Source organism: Helianthus annuus, chromosome 12, assembly GCF_002127325.2.
Source record: "Helianthus annuus cultivar XRQ/B chromosome 12, HanXRQr2.0-SUNRISE, whole genome shotgun sequence".
Taxonomy (NCBI): domain Eukaryota; kingdom Viridiplantae; phylum Streptophyta; class Magnoliopsida; order Asterales; family Asteraceae; genus Helianthus; species Helianthus annuus.
The window spans coordinates 159,439,329-159,448,155 of NC_035444.2; the positions used below are offsets into that span (position 1 = coordinate 159,439,329).

Genomic DNA, 8,827 nt, shown 5'->3' on the forward strand with positions numbered 1-8,827 from the left:
GTGAATTAACCCTGATTAATGGAGTTGTTGATGAACTCGATAATCTTTATGTATCATTAGTGTAAAGTTAGTATTAGGTGTTACTGCAGACTAATGAACGACTCATGATTCATATAAACGACGAATGCATGTGAAACAAGTGTTCCTGACTTGAGTTGTAACTAATATCAAAGGCATAAGAATTTCCGTCAACCAAGTGGAATCAGTTAGCCATTGTATGAGTTTGTGTGGTTTAATAATAGTATAAACTATAAACACCTATAGTAGTTTTGAGTTTTATTTTCTTATTTCAAACAGACCTTACTGTTTGTTATAAAAATCACAAAGATGAGTTTCCTCACCCCCACTATATCAAATTTTAAGTTTGAATACGATTTTTGAACTAGATAAAAACTATTTTTTAATTAATTCACTAATCTAAGCATGGAGTTCACCAAATCATTTATGATGAGCAGTTCTTTTGAACTTGTATACCTTCGAAAAGTATGTTTGATTCCGTGTGGCAAGGGCATGTTAATTGAAGCTAAGCCTTTCTAATTTTCCTCGTATATTCGCTTCTTAGGTTCCTGCATCCCCAAATAAGATGTCACATGTTGTCTACCTTCAAAGTCATATGTATGTGCAATGTATTCATTAGTGATGCATATCCACATACGAGCATCATGATACTAAGCAAATGATTCGAACCTTTCCTTCCACTCGACATATTGTGAGACTTTCAGTAGCTTTTGCAGTTTGTTCGTAGTTCCAACTTCGTTGTCCATCTTGAGCATCTCGTTTAGAATATCCATTTTTTTATTATTAATTTAATACAACTTTGTCCATTATTTTTATATCAAATTTCAAGATGTGTTTTTTGCCTTTAAAATTGACGAGTTTTGTACTTACTTTTTTCAAAATTTTGCACGGTTTGTCCTTTATCCCTAACCCAGTTAGTTTTAACTATTAAGTGAAGGGCGAATTAGTCTTTTTACACTTTTATTTAACAAAAAATCATTTTAATAACTTTAATAATTAAAACAAAAATTCTAAACACACACTTCTCTCTCTACTCTCTCTCTCTCTCTCCCTCTATATATATATATATATATATATATATATATATCAAGAGCAATCTCACACCACCACCTGCCACTACCCACCCCCCACACCACACCACCACCTGCCACCATTGATCCACCCTCAAACCACTCCTCTTCCACCACCACCCACCGTCATCAATTACCGCACTCTCCAATCTAGTTCTCTCAAATCTTCGTTCAATATGCTTCATTCCCGGCATAATTTCCGTTTCACGGGCAGCTTCCAATCCGATTTGTTATCTGGAACACCAGATTTTGAACTTCCGCCGGTTCCGACGACCTAATCGCTTGCGATTAAACCAGTTTAGCGTTAGAAATGTCGGAAGTTGTTTTCTGGTTAGTTAGTGTAAGAATATGAAAGACTTGATTAATATTATTGATATGTTTGATTACAATATAAAGAGATCACAAGGAACCCTAGAAACCTAATCGAGCCCGTGGGTTTACACTAATAAACCCTAGTCTAAGAATGCAGTCCAATACTCCCCCGCAGTCTGAGCGGTAGAAAATCGAACGCTTAGACTCGAAAAAAAAACAAACAAAACAATAAAAATAAACTAGTCTCAATCTCGGTTCTTGACTCGTAGGTCCAAATTTCTGCCAAAAAACCTGGTTTTGCCAAATGTAAGACCCTAATACATGTTTGACAAAAAGTCGCAGCGGAAATTCCTGCCATAAAATTTCTTTCATTACAAACATCTTGACCTACTTAAAAGTTCATTTTAATATGTATCTTTTACAAAAAATAAAGTATAAATCCTGCTTACTAAAATACATACTCAACTATTCCCGTACAATCTTGTGACTCGGTCTTCGATCTCTACTCCTCGTGATAACCGCCCGTGATTCGTACAACCTGCACTCACCACATACATTCATCACATTAGTACACAATACATAAACAAGATTCAATCTCGTACACTTCCCATTGCGTTATCTTTCTAACTTTAAGCATTCCATCCGCGTATCCATGTTCTGGTGAGGCTTCAATAATGTACCTGCATTACTTTTTCATTCTCAAGGCACACTATTAATAACGTATTACTCGACGTATCTAAATCATGCACACAAACATTCTTACATGTATACATACACGTCTACATACGTACATACCTTCCTATATCTATACGTACCTACATATACTCATACGGACATTCATATATGCCAAATACACATCTACATACACACATACATTACTACGTCTCTACATACATTCATATACACATACGTATCTTCACACATACATAAATACACATCTATGTACATACATGCATTACTATGTCTCTACTTACTTGCATACACTCATACGTACCTTCATATGTACTTAAATACACGTCCAAGATCTTACATACCTCTTACATATCCATACATTAATTACATGGTACTTAGACTTGGGTTTACAACTCTTAAATGTCAAGGGAACACCCGTAATCATGTTTAGAAGGCTCGCCATAGACACCGGATAATGTAACGAAGCCTACAATGCATAAATAACATAAATAACCAAATTTCAGCTTTTTGGACATGGGGAGGGCGTCGGCGACGGCCCTTGCATTTACCCATAGCCCAAAACCTCTGTAGGCAGCAAGATAACCCGTCAGCAAAAACTGGCTTTCCAGAGGGCGTCGGCGACGGCCTCTCAAAAGTTGGTTTTTCCTGCTGTGTTGTTTCGTCGTTCGCGCGTACTAAAAATCGCATAACTTTCAACCCGTTTATCCGTTTAACCTCCTGTTTCCTCCTACATGCTTGTAAATTGGTCCTCTACCCTATGGACTCAAAATCCCACATCCGGATTAAGGAAATTCTTAACTTATACGCTATCGACTTATTATTCATTTACGGTTATTCGACCCGTTCATGAATTCATTAAACAACACTTTCGTTTTAGTCCAAAACTAACATGATCATTATAGCATAATACTTTCTACACTATCCGGAGTTTCGTACCCGGGTTTACGCGCCCGATACCCGTTGTGTATTAATTCATTCATTTTAAACGATTATACTAAATTAATCTTCGCTAGCCCAAGTTCTATTCATGAAATCATTTACCCATTAGTCATAAATCATAATCAAGTCCTTCGACTACTTATCCATACTCCCGCTTATCGTTAGCGTACTTATGCGCAATTCTACCCGTTACCCGGTTATCATACCGTAGCCCTTTCTTACTCTCTCTTCCGTTATAACATCAAGACTACTTTTGACCCGTTACATCTACTTAAAAAAATCATTGGTTTCATACAACACATCCTTATTGGTCCTCAATTAACATACTTAACTAACTAGCACATAACTTTACATAAACAATTAAGAAGCGATTAAGGAAAATCACTTACCTCGTGCGTCCGAGTTCGTGCATAGCTTCTATAATTGCCCTTGGCCCATTGTCCTTCCATGCTCGTGTCCATGTTGATATGGTTCCTATACTTTCAAGTCACCGAAATCACATTCTCATTAGCCTTCACAATTGTCCTTGTTAAAGATCATACCAATTGTATATTTCACATTTTTGACTTTCATTAGTGACAACTAACAAGCATATTACATACAATTCAATTCAATTCATATCCTTTAAAACTCATGAAATGCATCATGTAATCAAAATTAACACATACTAACATAACATGTACCATACAACTTCCTATAATCCTACCTTTACGACCACAAACCAAATCATGCTTCTTATGCGTAGTTGACCTTCAAAAGTCAATAGTTCATCATACAAACTTTCGGCTTATCCTCATGTATCCGTATCATCATTTATGCTATATCAATGACACTATATACATTTCTTATTCGCAATGCAAATATGCTTACCACCATTTGTTCATATCCCATTCAAAGCTACTTAGATGGTCATTGAGGCATTTCATCAAACACCTAGTGTGCGTACAACATATGAAACATCATGTACATGTACCTTATGCATAATTTCACTAAATATCATCATAATTCACATAATCAACCATTCTTGCACAAACCTTTCATCCTACACATAGTAATCTATCAATGTTCTAGTGTTCACACAATTATTCATAGAATTGCTCTACTTATTCAAATGACATAAACATCATCTTACTAGAACAAGTAGGTTTTCTCTCAAATCTTTAGCAAATCAAATTGAAGCATAATATACCTTCTAACTAGTGATTCTAACTCATATATAACTCAATTTCATAGCGATTCACGGATTGGTAAAACCTACTTCATCAAGATACACCAAAACATGAAATTCTTTCTTACCTTATGATCAGAATACTTAGATTAGTGAGAAATCAAGCACATGCATTCGATTTGTGTCAAGAGCCACCATTAATTTGCTGAATTTTGACCTTGATTGAACAAGTAGGGTTTCATCCTTTCTTTCCCCCTTCTGGTCGCGATACACACACACCCAACTACTGGGTTTTTAATTTTATTTTGTTATTTATCAAATCTTACACATTCAACCCCCATGTTATCTATTGTTGTCACTTAATAACCTTTTTCCAAGTTTTATAAACTTTCTTGGTATTCTAAAATCTTATCTAATTATAGCCTCGTTATTTTATTTCATGCTATAATATGTAAAACATGCTAGCGAATATAACATTTCGGATATTGGGGCGTTACACCAAAAGAAATAACAATCCGTATTCTAGTTCACATTAAATCAGTGTATGTAACACCTCGAAATTTTGTGTCCAATAATGTATTGACACGTGTCTTAAGTTACACGTGGCGTATTATATTTAATTAAGGACTAATGTTGACAAAACTTGAAAGTATATAAATTCGAGGGTTATAAATGTCAGACAAGGGTAAGTATACTGTATAGTAACCCTAAATGGTGCTCGTACCTTCAAACGAATAGATCATGGATCGTACGGAAGCGAAACACGGAAGAAAGTGGGAGATTACAAGCTACGGGAGTTAACTGTCATGTTTAATTATACCTCTGAGTGACCCTTTGACGTACCCGAGGCTTTGTAACAGTTAAATACGCTCACTAAAATGTACTGTACAAATTCCGCGAAGTTCCGTTTTAAAACGAGAAAGTTATGATCAAATTCGTACGAGGAGGACTAAAAGCGTCAGCACTGAAAGTTAAGGCTTTCCAAATAATTAATAAACTAACCGGGGACTTAACAATGCGGGTAAATAACACGAGGCCCTTAGTTGTAAATAATCAAGGGCCAAATCGCAAAGTTACCCCTTCAAACCCGAAAGGTCAGGTTAATAAATACCAAAGATTTCGTTATTAATTACCAGGATTTCGTAATCATTACAAAAGATTTAAAATCTTTGAAAAACAACCCTCTCGCGGGCCGCGTTATAGTTTGGGTTAAGTGAAGGCGGGCCGCGAGCCACCTATTGATACGCGTCTGATATTTGAACTCAGGCGGCCCGCGTACAAAGTGCATGGATCTTCCATGCGGGCCGCGTGGGATGCCCAGATGCAGAAACTTTGGACTTGCATGCCTTTTAAGCTTGTGAAGGATCAATTAGGCAATAAGTGAGGCATGGGCACCCCCTACTTGTCACGACCCCCGAACCACCCTGGACGGAATCGGGAGCCGCGAGCAGTCCAGTGGTACCCGTGGTATCTGATTTATGCGGCAGCGGAAGTCTTTTATTACAGGATCTTTTCACCGTAAAATGCTCGTTTAATATATTATACAAAGTTTTAGGGATAAATTCCCATAATTTACAATACGTTGATTCCACACAGAAATCATTATTTGCCAAAACATGTTTAATTTATTTATTCACAATGAGCCACTTTTCTGAGCTTGTAGTGCTTTACTGCACTTTTCCTGGATCACACAGATCACCTGAAACATGTTTGGAAAAGGTTTTATCAGCGGGGAAATACTGAGTGAATCAGTCTATTTTTCTAAAACGACCCGTTAGTTATAAATTACAGTATTAAGGGGAATTACAATGTTTCTGATATCAAACCAACTACCCACAGTATTTGTCACTCGACCATCCATTGGCTAGCCCATTTGTCCAATGGTGTCTGTGACTGTGGTCAGATCACCCCTTGGCCACCCGTTTGTCCAAGTGTGACGGGAAACAAGTAATGTATACAAAACCCCACATATCGGCTGTAATTTGGTGATTACATAGACTTAATCCCTGTAATTATAACTTTAAAAATAACTTGGAGTTTTGTAAAACAGTTGACTCACAAACTGTGAGAAAAGAGTTTATAAAAGAGGAATGACTCACATTGCAGATTAACGAGCAAGATACAAGCCTACTGATTAGCCTTGATTAAACCTAATTTAACACAATGCACACACAGGCAGGTTAGTAACTAATACAGTAGTTACGTCAATTCACGAGATTAAACCCTCACAACGATTAATCAGTGCAATACTCGATAATTCAGTCGGATTCACAACGAATAACAGAGCATAGTCCGAATTCGAACAACACTCTAATATTCAAGTCGAAATCACGACAAATAATCAAAGTACAAGCTCAATTCGAGCAGCACCCGGACTATCGTTGGATAGTTATAATCGATCGGACGTTGACTCGTAATAGCGATCGAGTTATTACCCTGATTGCGGCAGCACCTCGTGATCGTGTGTGTGTAATTGTGGTATAACAGTTCTAAATCGACGTACACAGAGAGTTTGTGTGTCGTTTTAAGTTCAACAGTTAAGTGCCAATGTCGGCTATTTATAGCCGGAAATTCGACTCGCTTACGAACCGTATGCCTTAACCCTTACGGTCCGTAAGGCTGACTGGTATGCTTACGGTCCCTAAGGACCAACCCTTACGGTCCGTAAAGGGTTCAGCCTATTTCCTAGCCTAGCTGAGTTCGGTTATAGCCTTGGTGAATCAACATTTTCAACAAATAAGAACTGTGCAACGTTTTAATAAAGATAATTATCAATTAGGGTTTGCCCCCCTCGAGTTTTAGGGGCCCTGATCCTGATTCCGATTGTTCCAGAAATTTCAGGGTTTATGCCAAATTACTTGGGTGTCTTAATTAGGGTTTTCTTATTGGATAATTATTATTCTAATTACGAGTTTTATTGACGGTTATTACATCCTCCCCACCTTAAGAAAAATCTCGTCCTCGAGATTTATTGGAAGAGATGAGGATATTTTCGCTTCATTTCCGATTCCAGCTCCCAAGTGTATTCTGGTCCTCTCTTTGAATTCCACTTGACTTTGACCAATACCAGTCGTTTATGCTTGAGGAATTTGACTTTTTGTAACACCTCGAATTTTTGTGTCCAATGGTGTGTTAACACGTGTCATTTGATTACACGTGGCATTGATATTAAATAAAGGACTAAATTTGACAAACCTTGAATGTATGTAAATTCGAGGGTTATAGATGTCAAGCAAGGGTAAATATACTGTATGGTAACCCTAAATGGTGCTTGTACCTTCAAACGAATAAATCATGGATCGTACGGAAGCGAAACGCGGAAGAAAGTGAGAGATTACAAGCTACAGGGGTTAACTGCGTCAACATGTTTAATTATACCTCTGAGTGACCCTTTAACGCTCCCGAGGCTTTGTAACAGTATTATACGCTCACTAGAACATACTGTATAAATTCCGCGAAGTTTCGTTTTAAAACGAGAAAGTTATGATCGAATTCGTATAAGAAGGGTTAAAAGCGTCAATAATGAAACTTAAGGCTTTCCGAATAATTAATAAACTAATCGGGGACTTAACAACGCGGGTAAATAACACGAGGTCCTTAGTTGTAAATAATCGAGGGCCAAACCGCAAAGTTACCCCTTCAAACCCGAAAGGTCAGGTTAATAATTACGAAAGATTTCGTTATTAATTACCAGATTCTCGTCATCATTACAAAAGATTTTAAAAACTTGAAAATCTAACCTCTCGCGACCCGCATTAAGTTTCGGGTTAAGTGAAAGCGGGCCGCGAGCCTTCTAATTGTACGCGCCTGGATTTAAACTTCAGGCGGCCCGCATTAAAACATGCATGGATCCTCCATGCGGGCCGCATGAGACGCCCAGATGCAGAAAGTTTGTAATTGCATGCCTTTTGAGCTTGTGAACGATCAAACATCAATAAATGAGGCATGGGCACCCTATACTCGACCCATAGCTCTATGGGACACCTGCCCATCATCCATGATCAGTTGTAGGGGTTGTGTAATGATCTTAGGTGCCTTGTTTCACTATAAATAGCCACATTTGGTTCATAACTATCACACAACTCAAATACACTCAACTGATCATTCTAAGAAGCTCTCAAGCATTCTTCTCTGCTCTCTAAGCAAGACACAACTTCTGTAAGTCGTTCACATCCATTATGGTCTTGTATTTCCATAGATTTAGCTTATAAACCCAACCGTCGTAACTAACGGTTGTCATAGCGATAATTCACAAATGGTCCAGTGAATTGTCGGATCAAAAGTAGTTATGAGTTGGTATTTATGTGGGTAATAAACCCCTAAAAGGGTTCCCTCTGATCACCACTCTAACTATGTCAAATGTCAAGTCAAACGTGCACTTAAAAAGTCAACAGAAAGCTATTTTGCCGTTTTATACATAATCTGTAATGTATATGCTATGAAATCTGTTTTGACACTCATAAAACATGATATTAAGTATATAAACTTGTTTACGCTCATTTGAATCGACCATTTGCTATAATTGACCCGGTTCGGAGCCGAATGTCGCAAAAGTTTGACTTTTGCTTTGACTTCAGTTCTGACCCGTTTTAGCAAGGTATAGATATGCCTTAGGACTCTCTTAGGA

General features: G+C 37.5%; 1 long non-coding RNA gene across 1 annotated transcript; it reads right to left on the reverse strand.

Annotated features, from left to right (window-relative positions):
- Positions 1-1,855: 1,855 nt before the first annotated feature.
- Positions 1,856-4,432, reverse strand: LOC110897194. Its single transcript, XR_002568521.1, has 3 exons — positions 4,329-4,432; positions 3,422-3,506; positions 1,856-1,938 (listed from the first exon to the last, which is right to left on the reverse strand). It is a non-coding gene; the product is annotated as an uncharacterized LOC110897194 (long non-coding RNA).
- Positions 4,433-8,827: the final 4,395 nt, after the last annotated feature.